Below are 24,767 nucleotides of genomic sequence, written 5' to 3'. Positions count from 1 at the left end.
GATTGGGATTACTACCTTGATATTAATTATATAGAAATACTTAGCTACACTGCGCTCTGCAAAACTGCTGTGCCTTGCTATCTATTTAATTATATTGTTCTTGTGGGGTGCCTCGCTATTTTCCCTGTACAGCGCTTCGTCGCTCTAACTGGTATAGCGCTATCCTCTGCTGGCCTGAACTATTGTTGGGAACCCTCGCAGCATTTGTTTTCCTAAGCGCCATTTCGTGTTTACTTTCGGCCCGTCCCAGACCCTCCCTGCACCTCGCTCCCGCCTCCCAGTTGCCCCTCCCACCCACAGAGATACAGGCTGCGCTCGCCCTGGTAGAAAGCTGTGACCGCCCTGCTGCCTCCAGAAGCGGATCGCTCCCCCACCTCCTCTCGTGGTATCGTACCTGATTGGGGATTACTGCCTTGCTATCAATTTAATTGAATTACTTAGCTACGCTGCGCTCTGCCAAGCTGCTGTACCTGATTGGGATTACTGCCTTGATATTAATTATATAGAAATACTTAGCTACACTGCGCTCTGCAAAACTGCTGTGCCTTGCTATCTATTTAATTATATTGTTCTTGTGGGGTGCCTCGCTATTTTCCCTGTACAGCGCTTCGTCGCTCTAACTGGTATAGCGCTATCCTCTGCTGGCCTGAACTATTGTTGGGAACCCTCGCAGCATTTGTTTTCCTAAGCGCCATTTCGTGTTTACTTTCGGCCCGTCCCAGACCCTCCCTGCACCTCGCTCCCGCCTCCCAGCCGCCCCTCCCACGCTCCGCCCCCTCCACCATCCATTTATGGCCAATGCCCCCACGCGCAGCGTCCACGCGCTTCGGACACGCCGAAGGTGCGTCAAAGGTAAGCCCGTCTACGCCCGTCCGCGCCTGGCCCGCGCCCAGCGCCAGACCCCCTGCCCCTCACGTCACCCAGCCTTCCCGCATTACCTACGATGCCGCCTCCCTCCTAGCCCGTAACCCCGGTCGCGCCCCCAACTGCGTCCAAGCCGCTCCTGGACGCACCCAAGGACCGTTCTCCTGCCTCTCCTGCAAATTTAGCGGCACCGACAACATCTCCGCTGCGACCACAACACAGATTCCCGACCCCAACCACCTAGAATGCATCCTTCTCAACACCCACTCGGTCCACAGGCACGCCATTGACCTTTGGAACCTACTAGACACCATCTCTCCTGACGTCGCCTTTCTAACGGAAACATGGATGAACGCTTCCTCCGCCCCTGACATCGCCATCGCTATCCCTGAGGACTATAAGATCACTCGCAAGGACCGCACCGACCATACAGGAGGAGGAATCGCCATCGTCCATAAAAAATCAATCCGCATCTCAACCAGCTCTGACGCCAACCTCGCTAACTCCGAACACCTTCACTTCCAGATCCACATCGACCCCACGACCACACTCAGAGGCACCCTCCTCTACAGACCACCAGGACCACGCGCAAAATTCAGTGAAGACATCACGGACTTCATCACCCCACACGCGCTCCCCTCCAAAGACTACATCCTTCTGGGAGACCTCAACTTCCACCTTGAAAAGAGCAACGACTGCAACACCGCCACCCTCGTGGACAACCTCTCCAACCTCGGACTTAAACAACTGGTCACTTCCCCCACACACATCGCAGGTCACACTCTCGACCCCATCTTCACCTCCAGCAACCATATCTCCTTCAGCCACACTACAGATCTCCTCTGGACTGACCACAGCTGCGTTCACTTCACCTACAACAAGCCGAAACCCATCATCCACCTCCAACCAACTCTACAAAGAAACTGGAACAAAATCACCACAGAGCAGATCTCCACATCACTCCTTCAAACCTCCCCAGCCCTCTCTTCTAATGCCAACGAAGCCGCCTCCAACCTCACCCTTTGGCTATCCAACACCGCCGACACATTAGCACCACTGAAAAAACGTCAACACAAACTTGGCATCAAGAAGGCTTCATGGTTCAACGACGACCTCAAGAAATCCAAGAAACTGTGCCGCTCCCTTGAAAAGGCCTGGAAAAAAGACCCATCCACCAGCAACAAGGACGCCTTCAAAAGCGCCATCCGTACTCACCACCAACTGATCCGAAAAGCCAAGAGAACAGCATTCAAAGATCGACTTGACAACAACGCCCACAACAGCAAGGAACTTTTCAACATCGTCAAGGAATTTTCCAACCCCTCGGCCAACTCCAACGACATCACCCCCTCTCAAACCCTCTGCGATTCCCTAGCCTCTTTTTTCCACAACAAGATTGCTGACATCCACAACAGCTTTGACAACCAACCCGGAAGCCAACCCACCCCACCATCAACTGACCATCTTCCCCCGGTTAACACCCTTAACGCCTGGAACCCAATCTCCACTGAGGACACCATCCGCCTGATGAATTCCATCCACTCTGGATCCCCCACAGACCCATGCCCCCACCACATCTTCAACAAAGTAGACTCCGTCATAGCTCCGCACCTCCGAGACGTCATCAACTGCTCCTTCAACTCCGCTACCTTCCCAGAATATTGGAAACACGCTGAACTCACCGCCCTTCTGAAAAAACCAACAGCAGACCCCACCGAACTCAAAAACTACCGCCCCATCTCGCTTCTTCCATTCCCGGCCAAAGTCATCGAGAAAGCTGTCAACAACCAGCTCGCCGCCTTCCTCGAAGACAACAAATCACTCGACCCCTCACAATCTGGCTTCCGAGCCAAACACAGCACTGAGACCGCCCTTATCGCAGCAACAGACGACATTCGAACTCTACTGGACAATGGAGACACAGTCGCCCTCATCCTCCTCGACCTCTCTGCAGCCTTCGACACAGTCTGCCACAGCACCCTTTTACAATGCCTCAGAAACATCGGAATCCAAGGTAAGGCACTGGAATGGATCACCTCGTTCCTCACCGGAAGAACCCAGAGAGTCCGCCTCCCACCATTCAAGTCCGAGGCCTCCGAAATCATCTGCGGCGTACCACAAGGATCCTCACTCAGTCCCACCCTCTTCAACGTATACATGAGCCCCCTCGCGGCCATCGCCCGCCAACACAACCTCAACATCATCTCTTACGCGGATGACACTCAACTGATCCTATCTCTCACCAAGGACCCCAGCACCGCTAAAACTAACCTACACGAAGGAATGAAAGAAGTCGCCGAATGGATGAAACAAAGCCGTCTGAAACTGAACTCAGACAAAACAGAAGTCCTCATCTTAGGTAAATCCCCCTCTGCATGGGACAACTCCTGGTGGCCGGAAGCCCTCGGAAATGCACCCATCCCGACAGACCACGCACGGAACCTTGGCGTCATCCTGGATTCTTCACTCTCAATGAACAGACAAGTCAGCGCTGTATCCTCTTCCTGCTTTAACATCCTTCGCATGCTCAGAAAAACATTTCGCTGGATCCCCCCCGAAACAAGGAAAACAGTCACCCACGCTCTAGTCACGAGCCGACTGGACTACGGAAACACCCTCTACGCAGGTACCACCGCGAAACTCCAGAAGAAACTACAACGAATCCAAAACGCCTCAGCCAGGCTCATATTAGACATCCCACGCAACGAACACATCTCCGGTCACCTTAAAGACCTCCACTGGCTACCCGTCAATAAGAGGATCACTTTCCGACTGCTTACCCACGCACACAAATCACTCTACGACATCGGACCAGATTGCCTCAACTCTCGACTGTCCTTCTACACCCCCTCCCGCCAACTCCGCTCTTCCCGCCAAGCCTTCGCCACTATACCTCGCATCAACAAGACCACCATGGGAGGCAGATCCTTCTCATACCTGGCTGCCAAAACATGGAACTCACTCCCCGCTTACCTTCGCCTCACCCAGAATCACCTAGCGTTCAGAAAGCAGCTTAAAACGTGGTTATTTGACAAATAATCCACCTCCCCTTCCTAAGCGCCTTGAAACCCTCTGGGTATGTAGTGCGCTATATAAATGTTCTGACTTGACTTGACTTGACTATGGGAATCAACAAGGGCATATTATCAAGCCCATTATCGTCGTTTTATCAGCAGTTTCCGGCCGATAAAACTGCAATAATTTTAACACCGGTCCTTGATAATATGCCCCAATTTGTGATCTGTTGGAGCCCCACCTGCAGCTTAGTCGCCACTGCCCAGCTGCTTTCACACCAACGTACAGAGTGATGGCAACCCTCCATTGTTTTGCAACTGGTTCCTTCCAGGAGACTGTGGCCAACGCTGCATGGATGTCGCAACCCATGTTCAGCCTGGTGCTGAGGGATGTATTTGCAGCCATGATGATCTATAAGGATAGATACATACATTTCCTCAGGGGAGCAGAATTGGCCGTTGTGAAGGGAGACTTCTATCCGCTTGTGAACATCCCAATGTTGTTGGTACCATCGATTGGTCTGGTGCCACCTCAGGTGAGTGAGCACATTTTTAAGAATCGAAAACATTATCACTCGATCAATGTGCAGGTGGTGTGCCTTGCGGACATGACCATGTTGCATGTGTGTGCCAGATTCCCCGGCTCAGCCCATGACTCCTACATCCTGAGGAACAGCATTGTGCCCAGTTTGATGGCAAATCTGCTTCCTGAATGTGCTTGGATTGTGGGTGAGTATGCCTAGTGATATGGCGTGCTGTGTGTGTGACCTGCTGTCCTCTGCCTGTGCAACGTTGCAATGTGTGTTTGTCATTCACAGGTGACTTTGCATATCCCAGCCATCCATGGCTGCTGAGCCCACTACGGAATCCCAGTACCCCGGCTGAAGTCAGGTACAATGAGGCCCATGGCAGGACCCGTCGTGTCTTTCAACTGACTTTAGGCCTGCTCAAGTCAAGATTCCTCTGCCTTGACAGGACTGGGGGTGCACTGTCATACTCGCCTGGGAAGGTCTGCAAGATCATTGTGGCATGCCGAATTCTCCACACCATGGCCATTCACAATGGGATTCCCCTGCTCCTGGATGATGATGAGGACCCCAGGCCCCCGCCTGTTCAGGGCCATGAGTCCAATGATGAGGACAGTGGAGAGTAGGTAGGAGTTGACATGCATCAACAGCTCATCACCTGCTACTTCACTTGAAGGTGGGTGACGAGGTATGACTTGTACATTGTCTTGTGTGATTGCTGCTGTTTTGAAGGGCTATGTGTGGATGGTACAGACAGGTACATGTTGAGTAACCTGTGTGTGGAAATCTGGCAGTTACATTGCACATGTGAACATATACATAAATCTGTTTTTGACACTTGTTGCACATTGTGTTGTCTGCCTGTAGACTTATGTGGATGTTTGGTGTAGTGTTATGTCTGTGATGCCACACTAACGCCAGTGACTGTTGTTCTGTTGTGTCTCCCTAGGTGTCTCAAAATTATACAGGCCTAAATACTATACATCTTTTAGATACATCATGGACATTTTGAACACTGTAAATATTACACTAAAGACAAAGCTGCACCAATTGAAGTGTGTAAGGTTTTTTATTTACAAATTTGACATGTGAGGGGTGAGGGCATATTTACATGAAGGTGGTGATGGAGCAGTGAGTTGACAGTCATGGTAAATGAGATGTAAGAGTAGACACCACATCGATGTGGTGACCCAATCCAAAAGACAGGTGCCATTCACAAGGCAGTGTGGGGAAGGACAGTCCAAACAGTCAATGCAGTGGGGAATAGGGTTGCCATCAGGGCTGGCTCTGTGACTGGCGTGTGGCTGGTGCTTTGACTCCAGGGACTCCCAGGCTCTTCTTTGGATGCCCCTTGATCGCTTTGGCGGGGGGCCTTCTGCATCGCCAGCGGCGTCTGAGGACTCACACCTCTCTGTGGCCTCTGGGGAGGATGGTGCACTGCGTAGTATTGCGCTATCCCAAACGTGGGTAGCGTCACCAAATGCACTCGATGAAAGAAAATTTCAACAAAAGTTGTTATGCATTTGAAGTTGGTTTATTACGAATAAAGTTTTTTTTATATCTTGATGTTGAATTCAGACCATAAAGTTCAAGAAAAACATCTGTGTTTGTTTCTTATTATTCATTCATGGTTTCCCCATGGTTTCCCAATGCATTTCGGGCCGAATGCCCTTCATCAGGGGATTAACAGTACTGTTGACAAAGGCTAATACACAAAAATTAATACACATCGAATTGATGTAAGAGGTCATTCTTTGGTAGAAAAATATCTACATTAACTATTTTATACATGCCTGTTTGAAAAATATGTCAAGAAAGTAAAAGTAAGCTCAAAAAAGTCGACCCACAGAATAGAACATAGTTAAAAACATTTCACACATGTAACGATAATCATTTGCAAAATATAGGGACCACTGTGCTTCCCTAAAACTTAAAATGGGGAAAATACTCGGGTAAGTGGGATGGGAAAAGGTATAAGTGCTGACGACTCATGTCTACTCAAATACGAACACGTGCTCTGTCCTTTCAGAAAAATAACGAGATGCATCTTATTTTAAAATCTGAGATAACGAATGTTCAAATAATGGGTACTGTCGATCGTAAATGGGAGAATACTTTCGGGTGTGAAGCATCTCATGACGGGGTGACAAGCCCCTTCTGTTTAAACCATCGTAAACAAAATCGTACCTGTTTAACGTGGTTCTTTCTTAATTCCACGATAGAAAAAGTTTCTGTAAAGGAACAAAAAGTACGAAAGAATCATAAGCATTTCGAGCGCATAGGGGGCTCGCTTGTCTAAACACTAGTTAAAACGTACTACCAAGTTACTCACCGATCTCATAGCGGATGCTAGAAACAAAGTAACCTTCCATGTGCGTTGGCGGGATGGAATTCGGAAGTCCCGACCGTATATTTAAAGTGAACGTCAGATGACGAGAAAGGTCATGCGACTGAAAGCAAGAAGAAAGATTAGTGCGGGGATGGCGTAGGGTGAAAAACAGACTGGAATCAGTCTGAACATAGTGAACAGCACTATAGCGCTGTGAATGGGAGAAAAAAGAATGAAGGTGTGACAGTGCAAACGGGGGTGGATCGACACAGTATTGGGTAAAAAGGTCGGGATACTAAGCACTACTTAACATGCCCAAGGGATGTGTGTGTATTAGTACAAAGTCATATTATTTACAGGTAAAAGTTGTTGGAGGCAAGGACGGTCTAAACAATCAAAGAACAAGAAAGTCATTAAGAGTTATCAAAACATGATTATCCAAATATTATGTTAGTCATGGTATATCAGTAAATAGAATAAACTGGTAATCTATCTATAGAAAACAATGAAAGTCCATACGATCATTTAGTCCTTTCGGATGATTCGTGGTAAGACGATTAATCCAGAATATTTCTCGTCTCAGCAAGTGTTGGCTGTTATCTCTTCCTGGTAGAATGCCTGGTTGTTCCAAAACAAGAAATCTGAGTTAGCTGGGGGTGTGATTATGTGAATCGAAGTCTGCTGCCATAGGAGATTTTAAACTCTTGGTTCGGATGTTGCTTTTGTGTTCTGTAAGTCTTGTTTTTATTTTGCGTTCAGTTTTGCCAACATAGGCCAAGCCACAAGGGCATTTGAGCATGTAAATTATGTTACTGCTGTCGCAAGTTGCAGACACTTTCAATTTGATGACTGTTCCTTGGCTTGGATGTCGTACTTCGTTTCCTTTAATGATGGCATTGCACTTTCCACAATTGTGACACGGCATCGTGCCCTTGTAAGCTGCTATTTTTCCTTCACTTTTTGTGTTAAGTATTTCTTTCATGTTTCTTGTTCGCTGGTATGCGAACCATGGTGGAGAGCAAAAAATGCCACTGAAATCTTCTTCAAGTGCCAATAATTGCCAATGTTTTAGTATTGTTTTTTTGATGCGGTGACTTTCTGTTGAGTATTTGGATATGAATGCTGTTCTCTCTTGTTGTTTGGTACTTTCTTTGACTTTCAATAGAGATGATCTGGGTATATTGGATGCTTTGACCTTTGCTTCATTGAGGATAGCCGTTGGGTAACCTCGCTCCCGGAATTTGTTAATAAGGTTGAGTATATTTTCATTGTAGATTTGGTCGGTTGATGATATTCTCTTGACTCGTAATAACTGAGAGTACGGGAGATGTTGTTTGAGTGATGGTTGATGGAAGCTTTGGAAGTGTAATAGGTTGTTTCTGTCTGTAGGTTTGGTAGAGACCGTAGTTTCTAGTCTGCCTTGTTTGTTTTCAATCATAACATCTAAAAAAGATATTTGTTGAGTCTGTATATTGTGGGTGAATTGAATTCTGTCGTTCACCTTGTTTAAGTCCTTGATTGCGTCGATGATGGTTTGTTTAGATCCTTTCCAAAGGATGAAAATATCGTCTATGTACCTTTTGTATAGGATCAAATTGCCTATCCATGTAATGTTATTCAATATATGATCCAGTTCGTACCTGTGCATGAAGAGGTTAGCGTACACCGGTGCGGCGCAATTTCCCATGGCGGTACCTGAATATTGAATAAAGTACTCTTTATTCCATTGAAAGTAGCTATGGTACAATGTAAAATTTAACAATTCCATAAGAAATATCTTGAAATTCTCATCCATTTCAGTCGACATAAGAAATTATGCCACTGCTTCTGTTCCTAAGTTGTGGGGGATTGAAGTGTACAAAGATTGTACGTCGATGGTGCAGAGTAGCATATCCTTGCTGTGTGTAGATGCGCATTTGCACTATGGTTTGCAAATGTTTGTCAAGGTATCTTCCTACTGGTTCATGGATAGAATTTACAGTGGAAACAATGGGCCTGCATGGCGGGTGGGTGGGATGCTTATGAACCTTGGGGATCATACATATGTAAGGAACTGACGGATTTTCTTTGATAAGGTAGCTCTTCTCTTTTTTTCCAATGGTGTCAAGGCTGATGGCTTTGTCAATAATGGTTGTCAATACCGTGATGAATTCCTTGGTTGGGTCATATGAAATCTTGTGGTATATGTTGGTATCTGTAACATGGTCATTGATTTGTTGATTATAGTATTCTGTGTCCAGAATGACAAGGGTGCCCCCCTTGTCTGCCTGTCGAATTGTGATCTCCTTAGTCTCAGCTAGTTTTCTTAAAACCTGATATTCTTTTTTCGACATGTTGGTAGATTTGGATAGTGGTTGTTTGTATATAGATTCAATTTCCTTAGAAATCACCTTCTCATAGGCATCGAGTACCTTGTGACTAGTTGGAGACACAAATTTGCTTTTATTTCGTAAACCCATGAGTGTGTCCTTGGCAGGTTCTGTGGGTGTATGAATGAGGTTAGAGAAAAAGTGTCTCAACCGTAAAAGTCTCATAAATTTGTATACACAGATTTGAGTATCCAACAAATTTGAATGATGAGTGGAGACAAACGTCATTCCCTTTTGTAAAACCTTTTCTTCCATTGTGGTAATTTTATGTTTGGACAAGTTGATGACTAGGGTCTGTGACTCCTCATGTTTTTTGCCACTGGGTCCCTTTGTGTTCCTCCCTTTGCTCCTCCTGGTTCTTCTTGGGTGATTGGGTCTTTCTCTAAAAAAGGCTCGGTTGTTGTATTGCTTTGTCCTTCACTAGATGTGGTAGGTCTTTCATCAGTTTTGAGGATGGTGCACTGTCATCCTGCAGCAAAACAGAGGGGGCAGAGGTGTTGTTTGGGACGCAAGCCTGTCCCTCAGTAACCCCACTTGCTGGGCCATGAGGTACACCATTTGCCCAATGCGTGTGTGGATGGACCTCATATGCAGGATGAGATCACATAATAGTTCGTCAGACCGGCTACTTTGTCCCTGAACCTGTTCATATGCCCGATGACTCTGGTGAAGTGGTCCAGGGATGGTGTGCCAACCTCCTGAGGTCTGGGGGTGACCCTGGCCCTCCCACCTGCCCTGCTGCCATGGACCTGTTACCTCGTCACTGTGGGTCCCCACACACTCTCCCTACCGTCCACAGTTGTTGGTGTGGCCTGGTCATCCCCTGGGACAGGCTGGGTGCTGCAGGTGGTACTGGTGGTGGTGGTGGTGGTGGTGGTGGAGAGGCAGCGGTGGAGGCACAGGCGGTGACTGCAGGGGTCTGCTGTGCTGTTGTTGTTGCAGCAGACGTGGTGGTCGGGAGGATGAAGACCTGGGACCTGTTGGTCCCTGGCACACCAGATATGCCGGCCTGGAGCTTATTGTCCAAACTATCCTGGGAGTCAACATCCAAGAGTCCATGTACCGTGGGTGGAGACTGGCTCTGCTGGTCGTTGTTGTCCTCAGCAGTGATTTCTTTATCACGTGTGGATTTGCTGGGGAATGGTCTGTGTTGGGTACTGTGCAAGTATTCTGTTAGCTGCGCGTCATCCACTGTCAGTACACTACACAAATGAGAGATCTTCACTATTATTATTAAGTGTAATACTGTGCCTCATCATTACATCGTGCAGAGGTACATCAATTACTCGTACATGTCAGGTATCAATGCATTGCCTGCAATTGGTGCTGTGTGTAGTGATGCAGGTCTCCCACCAACAAACAGCCAGCCCAGCGAAGATGGCTACCTACCAGTAAGGCCTCCCAGTGAAGATGGCTAGCTACCTGCAAGTTTGATGAGGGTAATGGCTGTCACATGCTTGTGGGTGGGAGGGAGGGCTCCATCCTGCTGGGGTGCGGGACAGAGGGCATGGTGGGAGTAGTAGTACAGGTCTCCCTCCCACATACAAACCTCCCAAGCAAGATGGCTACCTATATGTAAGTTTATTTGGTGAACAATGCAATGGCTTCCAAATGCTCCTGGGAGGGGGTGGGATCTATCCTGCTGGGTTGTGGGACAGAGGGCATGGTGGTAGTAGTAGTGCAGGCCTCTCTCCCACATACAAACCTACCAAGCAAGATGGCTACCTACCTGTACGTTTGTTTGGTGAACAATGCAATGGCTTCTAAGTGCTCCTGGGAGGGGGAGGGCTCTATCCTGCTGGGGTGTGGGACAGAGGCAATGGTGAGAGTAGTAGTGCAGGCCTCCCTCCCACATACAAGCCTCCCAAGCAAGATGGATACCTACCTATACGCTTGATGAGGGTGTTGCAGTGGCTGCCACATGCTTGTGGGTGGGAGGGAGGGCTCCATCCTGCTGGGGTGTGGGACAGAGTGCATGGTGGGAGTAGTAGTGCAGGCCTCCCTCCCACATACAAGCCTCCCAGTGAAGATGGCTACCTACCTGTAAGTTTGTTTGGTGTACTGTAATAGCTTCCAGGTGCTCCTGGGAGGGAGTGCTCCATGCTGCTGGGGTATGGGAGAGGGTGCATGGCGGGAGTAGTGGTACAGGCCTCTCTCCCCCAAACAGGCCTCCCAGTGAAGATGGCTAGCTACCTGTAAGTTTGATGAGGGTAATGCAATGGCTGCCACATGCTTGTGGGTGGGAGGGAGGGCTCCATCCTGCTGGGGTGCGGGACAGAGGGCATGGTGGGATTAGTAGTACAGGTCTCCCTCCCACATACAAACCTCCCAAGCAAGATGGCTACCTACCTGTAAGTTTATTTGGTGAACAATGCAATGGCTTCCAAACGCTCCTGGGAGGGGGTGGGAGCTATCCTGCTGGGGTGTGGGACAGAGGCAATGGTGGGAGTAGTAGTGCAGGCCTCCTTCCCACATGCAAGCCTCCCGAACAAGATGGCTACCTACCTGTAAGTTTCTTTGGTGAACAATGCAATGGCTTCCAAGTGCTCCTGGGAGGGGGAGGGCTCTATCCTGATGTGTTGTGGGACAGAGAGCATGGTGGTAGTAGTAGTGCAGGCCTCTCTCCCACTTAAAAACATCCCAAGCAAGATGGCTACCTACCTGTAAGTTTGTTTGGTGAACAATGCAATGGCTTCCAAGTGCTCCTGGGAGGGGAAGGGCTCTATCCTGCTGGGTCGTGGGACAGAGGCAATGGTGGGAGTAGCAGTGCAGGCCTCCCTCCCACATACAAGCCTCCCAAGCAAGATGGCTACCTACCTGTAAGTTTGTTTGGTGAACAATGCAATGGCTTCCAAGTGCTCTTGGGAGGGGGAGGGCTTTATCCTGCTGGGGTGTGGGACAGAGGGCAAGGTGGGAGTAGTAGTGCAGGCCTCCCTCCCACACACAAGCCTCCCAAGCAAGATGGCTACCTACCTGTAAGTTTGATGAGGGTGTTGCAATGGCTGCCACATGCTTGTGGGTGGAAGGGAAGGCTCCATTCTGCTGGGGTGTGGGACAGAGGGCATGGTGGAAGTAGTAGTGCAGGCCTCCCTCCCACATACAAGCCTCCCAAGTAAGTTGGCTACCTACCTGTAAGTTTGTTTGGTGAACAATGCAAAGGCTTCCAAGTGCTCCTGGGAGGGGGAGGGCTCTATCCTGCTGGGTTGTGGGACAGAGGGCATGGTGGGAGTAGGAGTACAGGCCTCCCTCCCCCATTCAGGCCTCCCAGGGAAGATGGCTACCTATCTGTAAGTTTTATGAGGGTGATATAATGGCTACCACATGCTTGTGGGTGGGGGTGGACTCTATCCTGCTGAGGTGTAGGACAGAGGGCATGGTGGGAGTAGTAGTGCATGCCTCCCTCCCACATACAGGCCTCACAAGCAGGATGGCTACCTACCTGTAAGATGAGGGTGAACAATGCAATGGCTTCCAACTGCTTGTAGGTGGGGGATTGCTCTTTCGTGTTGGGGTGTGGGTCAGAGAGTATGGTAGGAGTAGTGGTACAGGCTGCCTGTGCTCCTGTTCCCATGGTAATATTGGTGGCTATGTTTAGGGTAAATGGGAGTGAGTGAAGGTTGGATCTGTGAGACAGGTTTTTGGTGGGTGTGTTTTGGGATTTGTCTTCGGTGGTGTGGGTTTTTGTTTGTGCTTACCAGCCTCCACTTCCCCGGATACTCTCAGGATACAGTATGGCAAGCACCTTCTCCTCCCATGGTGTGAATGTTTTCTATGGGATGTGAGGGCCACTGCCAGTCCGGTAAGCTAACTCCCTGTTCTTGCTCCGCCTCTCTTTGACAACCCTCTTCAGATCATGCCACCGCTTCATGATCTCCTTCTTGGACTGCGGGGTGGTCCCTACTGCATTGACCCTTTGAACTATCCTTTCCCACATTTGTGTCCTTGTGGCTAATGGTGTCTGTTGGACCAGGCTACCAAACAGCTGTGGTTCCACTCTCACTATCTCATTTACCATGACTGTCAACTCACTCTCTGTGAATTTGGGCATTTTCTTTGTTGCCATAGTGTGTGGTGTTTAAAGTGTTTGTGGGTGCAGGGATGTAGGTGGTAGGTGTGGTGTTTTTGTGTGAGGTGTGTTATGTGCTGGGGGATTGTTGGTGCTGGTGTGATGGTGGTGTGGTGGTGGGTGTTCTGTGTTGTCTTGCCTCTCCTGTCAGGTCTGGTGTGTGCCCTTCGCTTCTGGAGTGTTGCAAAGGATTGTGGTCAGTGAAGGGCTGGTTTTATACTCAGCTGTGTGGGTGTGTCATAATGGGGTATTGCTGTCAGGTGTGTTGCGGGAGTTGTCCTGGAATTTGTATGTTTTTGTTTGGCATTTATTGATTTTTTTCATTTGGAAGTGTTTTGTGTATTTGGAGGGCATGGCTACATTTGTGCACTGTTTGCCTTTGTTGTGGTGTTTTTGCATCGTCCGCCATGTTTTATGAGGATTGTCCGCAGTGGTGGTCATGCTGCAGCTCTCTCGCTTGGTCTCCCGTTCACTGCAGTGTGTGACCGTGCCGGTCGGAAACAGCGGTTCCTACCGCGGGACCATCGGGGACATACTAATTTCCCGTGCGGTGTCTCCGCTTTGCTTGCGACGGGTTGTAGCTTTTCCGCTGCATTTCCGTAGGGCATTTTTTGTTGGCCCGCTACCGCCGCGGTGAGTGATTTTTGGTGGTTGTTCCTAATCTGACCGCCGGTTTATCCGTGGTCCCGCGGGCGGTTGTTTCCCGCCTCCATGGCGGTCGGGTGGTTTTCCACCCGCCATGCTAATGGGGCCCTAAGTGTTTTAATATGTAATTTTAAATGAAAAATTATTATGAATTTTTTTTTCATTTATACGAAATAATTTTTCTTTATTAAAAACATTTTTGGGAAAATAATCATTCTTTTTATTTAGAGGCCCATTAGGATGGCGAGCAATTCGCCACCGCTAGGCCGGTGGTGGCGGGGGCGATCCACCCACCCTCCTTGCCGGATTGACCCCCACCATATTAGTATGGCTGGGGGTTTATATGGACACCGCCAGCTATATTACCATGGCCATTTTCCAATGCCTTTCTGTGGCGGCAATGCCAACACAGAAAGGCATGTGGAGTGCGGACCCCCAAGGACTTCAGGGGGGTGGGAGGGCACATGGAGGGTACCTATGGTACCCCCCTGCATTTCAGAGGACAACATGGCAGGCACAGCATGGTGCCTTTCATGTTGTGCTATGAAATGCACAACATGTATGTTTGACATTGCGGCATTCAGCACCGTCCCCGCATTGTTAAAAATACAGGAATGCGCCCACCACTGTGGCGGGCGCATCCTAATTCCTCCCACTATACCCCCACCCTTATAGCGGGCGGTTCCCTTATCCAATAGGATGGCGGCAGACAAGGTACTCCCGTCATCCTAATGACCCCTATAATGTACACTAGAGTGGGAATAGTAAATTATTTTTAGTTAGTGTCAAGCACCTACCCCAATTTAATGTAGACTGGAGTGGGAATAGTAAATTATATTTAATTAGTGTCCAGCACCTACCCCAATTTAATGTAGACTGGAGTGGGAATAGTAAGTTATTTTGGTTTAGTGTCCAGCACCTACCCCAATTTAATGTAGACTGGAGTTAGAATAGTACATTATATTTAATTAGTGTGCAGCACCTACCCCAATTTAATGTAGACTGGAGTGGGAATAGTACATTATATTTAATTAGTGTCCAGCACCTACCCCAATTATGGGGACCATTAGGATGACGGGCGGACTTTGTCCGCCAGTCATCCTACCGGTGAATGGGACCGCCCGCCATAAGGGCGGGGGTCCCGTGGCCAGCATTAGGATGCGCCCGCCACAGTGGCGGGCGCATCCTTGCAGTCCTACCATTGTAGCGGGCGGTGCACTCAGCACCACCCGCCACAATGGCAGGAAGGCTTGCTGTGACCTTCCATGCTGTGCGGTGCTTTCCATGCTGTGCATGGAAGTGCTGGGGGGTAGGCTGGCGGTGTCTGATGGACAGCGCCAATATATAAACTCTTTTCCGCCCCGGTCGCAAGGCGACTGGGACATAAAGGCGGCTGCCGGTCGCTCCGTCCGCCGCGGCCCCCCCAGCCATGTTAATATGGTGGGGGGTCTTTGCAGCAATGATGGCGGGCGGATTGCCCCCGCCAGGCCACCGGTGGCTACCGCCAGCCTGGCGGCGGCAATCCGCCTGCCATCCTAATGGGCCCCTAAATGTGGACTGGAGTGGAAATAGTAAATTGATTTTAATTAGTGTCCAGCACCTACCCCAATTTACTGTGGACTTCTGTGGGAATAGTAAATTATATTTAATTAGTGTCCAGCACCCACCCCAATTTAGGGCCTGATTCTGATGCGGGTTGGAAAGTTTCCCGACCAAATCGGTTTGGAAATGGTTTTCAACCCACTCGGATCGGGAAAGTCAGACCGACGGAGTACGATGCATCTGGATGCTTCAAGATACGATTTGGTTGGACTCCCAATGACTTCAATGGGAGCATATGTTCCTAACCGCATCATAATTAGGCCCTGGGTCGGGAAGACAGGTTCCCGATCCGATTTAGCAAATGCCATTAGGAGGCCTTCTTAACCGCATCAGAATCAGGTCCTAGGTGGGAATGCTTTCCTAACCGCATCAAAATCAGGCCCTTAATGTATACTGGAGTTGGAAGAGTATATTATTTGTTAATAATGTCCAGTACATACCTGTAATTATTATTATTTGTAATATAATAAACTTTATTGTTAGAGAAGAAATATAGGATAATTTTGTATTCAGAATTTTTTAAATAGGAGTTAGTATGTTTAGTAGAATTTTTTTATAATGTGTGTAAGAATAAGTACTATATTATGTATGTACATCGTATCTAATGTAAAGAAAATAAAATAAATAGAATTAATAAAAATATTTTTTGTAGTTGTTATATTTTGTATTTATTTAATATGAGTAGAATGAAACAGAAAACATTTTTATCATATTTTTATACAAATATATGAATGCATGTATTTTAAAACATATTTATGTACATTGCTGAACAATTTTAAAATTATTACAAATGTTTTACATTCTAAAGTAAATTGTAACATTTATGAACAAATTATATTTAATACAATTGTAGGTATTGTATACAGTTATTAATAGAAAGGTTACTTTTATAAAATAAAATGTACATTTTTAAATTTTGAATACATGCTTTGTGTGCATATCAATTTTTAAAAAGTGACATTAATATTTTAAAAAATAATATTATTTTATTACAATATTTACACTTAAAACCACATTTTTAACAGATGTTTAGTTATATAATTTATGAAAAACATTTGTAAAGATTTTTGTACATTTTCATCAGTTTTTTAAATTATAATATTAAATAATATTTTCTTAATATTTACTGTGGCGAGTGCATCCTAATTGCCCCCAGGGGTACCCCGCCCTTATGGCGGGCGATCCCATTTACCGTGAGGATGGGGGGCGATGCCCTTGGTTTTGTTCTGCCTGTTAATTGAAGGAAGGCATTATGCATTCCTTCGACTGCATTGTTTGTTTTGGATTCTCCATTTAATGTACTTCTACATACATTCCACCAGGGTATTAAAAATGTAGGATTTTTTCTGTGGCCAGATCTGTGGAGTCTGCCCACCCATGTGGCCTCAAAATAGTCCAATAGTGGACTTTGTTTAGCTTCATTTTGTTTATAAAAGTTACTGTCAATTAAGATGTTGTAGTGTTCTACAACGTCTATCTCTGGGACATATGCAAGTGCTGTTAATGTTTTTATTTGATAAACAAAAGATGCAGTTGTAGAATATTCTATGCTTATGGGTTCATTAGGATGGCGGGCGGACTTTGTCAGGAAGGCATGGCGTGTACTTCCCTGCACAACATGGCAGGCACCGCACGGTGCCTGCCATGTTATGCAGGGAACTGCAGGGGGGAAACATAGGTACCCCCCATGTGCATCCCCTTTACCCCCCTGATTCCCATGGGGCACACTACGGGCCTCCAATGGCAAAAACTGCCTACCTTTCGGAAAGGCACAACCTAGCAGACATGCTAATATGGCTGGCGGTGTCTGATAGACACCGCCACCATGTTAGCATCTTTTCCGCCCTGACAACTCTCCGACCAGGCGATAAACAGGCGGACGGTCTATCCGTCCACCAAGTTCCCACCTCGCCATGATAATGTGGTGGGGGTAAATGAAGAGCGGGCGGAGGTTTTTTAGTGGTTGATTGCCACCGTCATACAGGCGGTGGCGATCCGCCCGCAATACTAGTGGACTCCTTAGTGATGTTTTCTGCAAATTTCTCCATAGGCACTGGTTGAAATGATAATAACAGCCCTGTGCTTAATAATTCCATGTATGTGGAATTATGTTTATTTGGTAGTAGTGCGTAAAGTAAACGTATGTTGCAATTCTGATATAGGCCGTGTATTGTATATAATTGGAAAAAAGGTTTGGGACAAATATTAAAAGTCCCATCCATCATCCAATTTTGGCTTTCTTGTAGTTTTCTTAGGTTATTAGAAGTGCCAAATATTATTAGTCTTTTGTCATTGCTTTCATTATCATAAATGACATATGGTTGTTTGTTTAAACTTATACTTTGTTCAGGACTTAGAATGACTGCACTATATGTTCTGGGAATTGGAGTGGTAGTGGTAGTGGGTTTTCTGGTGCGTGAAATAGTTCTTTTAGTGGCATTTGTGTGGTGGCTGTCTTAGGGATTTTGGGAATCTGTACTTTTAAAATGACACCTTTTGGCTTTTGGGAACCTGTGCTAGCTTCTTTTATATTGTCTAATGCAGATCTTACTTACATTTCTGTTACGTTCGGTGGGTGGTTATGTTTCCTAGTATAAAGTACTGTTGTTTCCCTAGTTGTTGCTCTCCCGTAACATTTATTTGAGTAATATTTACAACATTTCCAGTTCACTTTTAACCAAAAGTGTTTCCTGTGTATAAGTGTACCCCATATAACACAGTAACATTTTTCCCTTCTGGCTGGTTAAGAATTCAGCTTTTTCAGTCATTTTGCTGTATGTTAATCTATACAAAATATATATTATAGTTATTTAAAATGTTGTTCTATGCATTTTAATTTAAATATAAAAATATTCTTATATTATATACTTACATTGTTGATAATTCTGTTTTCGATTTTGTAGGTGTTTCCTTTTCAGTTGTGGTATTTTCGTTCTGTATTTTCTTTCTCTGAAAAATAAAAGTACATTTGTTTGTATTAATTGTTCTTATATTTTTTTATAGCTGAATGGCAGCGTCTTGTCTTATTTAATCTATTATTTTGTAATGGTTTGGTAAATACTTAGGGGGTCATTAGGATGGCGGTTGACGATATTTCTGTTTCTGATATTTTTTACTTAGTGTATCTTTTTTAATGGTGGTCGATATTTCATCATTTCGATATGAATGTAATCGATATTAGTGATATCAATATTTATGTATGTTGATATTGTGTATCCGATATGTTTGTAATATTTTAGTTTAGTATAGGAATTCGATATTATTGTTATCGATATTTTTGTATCGATATTTTTGTAGGTCGATAATGTGTCTTTCGATATTATGTCAGTGATTCAGCAACATCACATGACACCTCTGACAACTCCAATGGCTCCCGGTCAACAAGAGAGTCACTTTCAAGCTCCTCACTCACGCATACAAAGCTCAACACTACGAAGGACCAGCATACCTGAACCACTCCCTCATATTCCGCGTACCTGCAAGACAAATTGAATCCTCTCAACCTCGACCTCATTTCCATCCGCAGGATCCAAAAGACCAGAACAGGAGGAAGGTCATTCTCCTACCTTGCTACCTCAGATAATACGCGTCACTGACCCATTTCAGGAAGGACCTCAAGCCCTGGCTCTTCGAATAATCCTCCTCCCGGTCCAACCAGCAGACTCCCCTGTGACTCGAGACCCTCACATGTGAGTAGCCAATCTATATAAGTCCCTGATTGATTGATTGATTGATTTCCCTTGACACTCCCCAAACAAATATTCCTGGCTAGCATACGTCTGACTGGAGGAGAGGGGCCGGCTGGCCACACCGCACAGCACAGCATGTCATACATAGTGCCTGGGGATCTGGTGCAATGATGGGTCGCGTGCACATGGGGGCGGTGTTGACATGTGGCAACTCCACCGTGTCGGTGAACGGAGCGGCTGGGGGTCACTGGCCACAGGGCCAGGTGACAGTGGACATCCTGGACTCCAAACTAGACTCTGTACACGAGGCTGTGGAGAAAATAGGCACCTCCCTCGGAAAAACGTACACTTCCCTTGAGGGCCGCATCAACAAAATCACCGTCAACTTCACCCTGGAGCGCACAGATCATCGCATTCAGACTGACAAGGTGCTGAAGTCCACCCTATTACCCCGAGCACAGCGTTGGAGGTACAGTAGCAAATGGCATGTGTGAAGTCACTAGAAAAAAGAATGAAGGATTTGGAACAACATGTGGGTCTGCCCAAGGAAGCAGAAGAGGCTGATGCAGTGGCATACACTAAGACATGGTTGGGTGACCTACATCCAGCAGGAGCATTCTCCCCTCTCTTTGTTGAGGAGTGGCCACCTCGACTGCTAGCTAGCCATCCGGGGACAGGTCCTAGACCCTTTTTCTTCCTCCTCCTACAGGGATCATTACGCTGTCCTGAGGAAGGTACGCAAGCTGGGGGAGGTGAAAGTGGATAACACCAGAGTACTTTTCTTCCCTAACTACGCCAAGGGGGTGCATAGGCAGAGGGGGTAATTTCTAATGGTTAAGCAACGCCTCTGAGAGTTGGGCATCAAATACTCCCTACACTTCCTGGCAAGGCTGCCAGTGGTCTCAAAAGGTAACACGTGATTCTGTGATGCAGCTGAACAGGTCTGGACCTGGCTGGAATCTACTGGTCGCCAGGTGCTGCGGGCAGGGAGTTAAGGATCTGAGTAAAAAGCGATCATTCATGGAGACAGTCATAGTGGGAGGCATCAGACGAGAAGGCGCCCAGCCATAACTAGAAGCCACCCCCAATCTGGAGCAGGTTATACAAGATAGGTGGAAGGCTCTGCATGCACCAGCAATGATGCACAATTCCACTCAGAGCCAGGATCCCGGCACTTCCCCTGAATGCTCCCCCAGCAACAATGGCTCCACTGTGATGTGCCTATCCAGTGTAGAGTCCATACAGCCCCCGGATATGACTCCTCAGATGGCAGACAACCTAATTTAAGGTTAACTGGTTGTGCGTCTCTCCTTCTTCCACGGTTCCGGATGGCTATGGAGAGTCTCTGACATTCTGCAGTTCCTGGTCTCCATCTTCCTGTTGCTGACGGAACGGAGCAGTTGCTCAGGTGAGTGATGTATGACAGGGTTGGTGAAAGTGGTGGTAGTCATTTTAACTCTAAAGCAGCATCGCTTACATGTTCCATCAAACGGCTTTATGGCAACCTTGAACCTCGACTTATGGTTATACATGCAAAAAACTGGCAATCTTTGGTCTATGGGCTCCCAGCATTTCTGGGTATGGCCAGAATGTGGCTTAATAGGCTACATTCAAAGCTCTTTAAGTATATCTACCAACCAATTCAAAAAGTCATTGACACATAAGTCTACAATTCAATCAGACTCAGCCAGCACTGCTACTCATGGTACAATTTGTTGTTTTTTGCCACACTTGAAATCAGCTAGTGCTCCTCCATTAAAGGCAGTAATCTGGTCTACTATTTCTTCAGCATCTGCTAGTCACTATCCCTGGAAAAAGTATTTTTTAAATTATACTGCACGCTTTTCTGGCCTGTATTCTCTGGACCCTCCTAACATCTGTGGTACAGTTTAAGAAAGTTAATCAGAAACAAGTGATGGAAATCTCACATGCAGCTGATAAAATGGTTCAATGAGTGGCCTGGTCATGAGTTGGACTTTGCACCAGATCCCATTTCTCATAGCTGAAGATCATGTGAAGCTGCTTTGAGGAGGATGGAAAAATAGTGCTGGGACTGGCCAAAAGCTAAGTCTGCACCCAGAGCCCAATCAACTTGGTTGCAGTCCACACACAGCTGTTTTCAGTCAACAGGTAAATTTGCTCAGAAGGCACCGCACACATTTCTTGAAGGAATGTTGTAGTATATAATAATGAAACATCTCTGAAAGATTTTTTCAAAAGAGAGTTACAGATAAGTAGTCTGAAGCCTAAAGGTAAGGGGAATTCATTGTCTTTTTTATACCAATGGAAAAAGCATTGATATTTCTCATTTGTATTTAGCGAAGTAGTCATATATTAGCTAATGGCACTGCTAATTATCCACCCAGGATGTCAAATATAACATGACACTTGATATCATGAATAACATCATTGGAGATGTTATGTATCAGCTCACCAGCATTATCAATGCCATCCATGGCAACATTGCACAATGCCTAAAACAGGGTATACTGATGGCTAGCCCTCATATGGACATAACATAGAGAGCATGACTTTCATGTGTCTAATGAAATGCAGAAATAAATCTATTCAGCAAAAAATAGGGGTGCCTCTGGGATGTCAAACACTCCATGAAGGCTAAGGGGCCTATTAGGATGACGGGAGGACTTTGTCCGTCTACCATCCCATCGTAGAAAGGGACCGCCCGCCATAAGGGCAGGGGAAATTAGGATGAGCCTGCCACAGTGGTGGGCGCATCCAGCATTCCTGACATTGTGGCGGGCGGTGCACTCAGCACCGCCCACCACAGTGCCAGTAAGTCATGCTGTGCACTTCCGTGCACAACATGGCATGCACCGCGCGGTGCCTGCCATGTTGTGTATGGAAGTGCTGGGGGTTACCATAGGTACCCCCCATGTGCACCCCCACCTCCCGGGAGTCCCTGGGGGCCCACAGCAGGCCCCCAAAGCAGACTCTGCATGCCTTTCTCAATGCCAGGAAGGCATGCTGTGCACTTCCATGCACAACATAACAGACACGGCGCGGTGCCTGCCATGTTGTGCATGGAAGTGCTGGGCTGGGGGGTACCATAGGTACCCCCCATGTGCACCCCCCACCGCCCCCTGGAGTCCCTGGGGGCCCGCAAAGGGCCCTCAAAGCAGACTCCGCATGCCTTTCCGTGGAAGCAATGCCACCACGGAAAGGCATAGGAAAATGCCCATTATAATATGGCTGGCGGTTTGTGATATACACGCCACCATATAGAACCCTTTTCCACTTGGTCGCAAGGCAACTGGGGCAGAAAAGCGGCAGGCCGGTCTTTCCGTCCACCGCAGACCCCCCAGCCATGATAATATGGTGGGGGGTCATTCCGGCACGGCCTGGCGGGGGCGATCCATCTGCCATCCTAATGGGGCCCTTAATTTCCTCCCTTTCCACTAAAGTTTGAAAGCAGGACCTGAAATTTCTCTAGGCCCTTCACCCAACTCTGTGTCCTCAGGTTTGATGCAGGTCTTGGCCTTCAGCACCTATCTTGACTAAAGTTCTGTACATCTCTCAGACTCTGGCTGACGTTCGCCCTAGTTCAACTGAAGGATGCCTCCATATTCTGCTGATAAAAATTGCTAGGTTTTGAACAATGCACACTGGTACACTGCTATCCAAGCACCACTGTATGTACACTGACCCCAAAAACATAGTTAAGTGAACTAATCCCAAACTGACATATTTAACTTTACAGTAAGGACGTAGTATATGGTGCAGCAAAAGACATCAGTGGCATCGTTAAAATAGTAGTCAGCAGCTAGTTTGTCATGACCAGCTAAAAAACCTCAGTCTGCACCTCCTGCTTCCACACCTACATGTTACTCATGAAAACATATAAGTCGCTTCCTATCCACACTTGAAAAACCATTAACCTTCAGCCAGGCATCATCAGAGCACAGGGATGCAACATCATATCATACAACGATGGCATGCAGCTCATCCGATCCCAGACAATGCCAACATCATAAAGTGCATGACCAGCATGACAGACTGTATCCAGTAGAACTGCCTGAAGCTCAACACAGACAATATGGAACTACTGATCTTCGGAAACAAGAGCTTAAACTCAGATTCCCCCTACTGACCAGCAGAACTAGTACTCTTGCCAATGCAATCAGACCAAGCCAGAAACCTAGGACTTTACTGGACAATAAACTAACCATTGCACTTCAGGTAAACACTCTCACCCCCTCTTGCTTCCCCATCCTACGAATACTACGCAAGATCTTCAAGTGGGTACCCCAAACCACAAAATACACGGTCATTCAAGCCCTAATATTGAGCATGCTGGACTACTGCAACACACTCTACACAGGAATACTAGCCCACCTCACACACATTTAAAAAACAATACCAAAGGGGTTTAAAGGATCAAAGGTTTTGTACAGCTCTGCCCTTTTAACTTGAGTCAGACTTGTGAATCCCGACAATCACAATAATTTTTATTTTGACAAATGTGATTGGTTGGAAAAGGGTTCTAGAAACTTTTTCAGCCACCTTGAAACTTGCAAGCTTGCACTGATTATAGAGTTTCACTCTGGTAAAAAAAGAAATCCTCAGAAATCAGTGGCTGACCTCCAAGCTGACGCACCCTAGCGGAGTGCTGATAGCTTTACAAATGTGTGGAAAAAGTGACTGTAACGCAATGAAAAAGTGCAGAAAAAAGCAAGTTGTCCACACGGTCATCTCCATCATACTAATGGCCATTTTAGGCAGTGTACTTCTCAGCTAGTTTGTGAAACGAATATGGGTCACATTTAACTTGTGAGTTTCACGAAAGGTGAAAACAAACACAACCAAGCACCTAAGGCAGAGACATAAGGATGTTCACAGTGGGCCCCATATCAGGCCGGGTTCAGGGCCTGACACAGGCTGTGTCCTGTACCATCCCCCGCTGCAAATGCAGTAGGTCATGTACAGTGGGGTTGGGCAAATGGCAGAAGGTTGAGCAGTGTCCTGTGCCTATCCATCCCAGTGAACAACTGAAGGTTCTATACTCGAATGCTTGGGTGCGGGCCATGGACCAAGGCCAGTCCCTAAACTCAATTCATTTAAAAATGCATTTACTTCAGTTTTTGGTGTAATTGTCCAGGTTAAGCTTCCAGATTGCAAATTTATGTGACATACTTGGAAAAAACATTTCAGATGTGCCTCATTAATATGTGGAGTGGTTGTCCTCCCTAAGCAAACATAGAGGCACAAGGTATGCAGAGAAATCCTCCACATATAGAATACAGAGTTGACATCAGGTATGTCCAAAACAAAAATGTGTAATTTCCTATTGATGTATCAGTCTCACTGGAAGCTGAAACAGGAAACCAAGATACACACTTACAAGAAAATGATCAATTTACCCTTTTCCTTCTCTCTGACAGAACTAAGGAACAATAAACAAAGGGTAAATGCATTTTTATTAAGGATCAGGTTGCAGGGGTTCTCCATCAACTTAAAGAACAAATCATGTTTTTAAGAGGGGTATTTTCTTGGCAAAATAATGATCTTTCTAGGTACTTCCAGTGTTTACATTTCAGATGAAAGACACTGTTCATTCACCATACATTGACAAGAATGGTCATTTATGAGTTAAAATGTAAAGGAACTTTCTGATTTTATGAGTGGATCGCAGGATTAGAATCAG

This window comes from Lissotriton vulgaris, chromosome 3_1, assembly GCF_964263255.1.
Source record: "Lissotriton vulgaris chromosome 3_1, aLisVul1.2, whole genome shotgun sequence".
In the NCBI taxonomy this organism is placed as follows: domain Eukaryota; kingdom Metazoa; phylum Chordata; class Amphibia; order Caudata; family Salamandridae; genus Lissotriton; species Lissotriton vulgaris.
The sequence above is the reverse complement of the archived record's forward strand: the minus strand, read 5'-3'. Positions refer to the sequence as shown.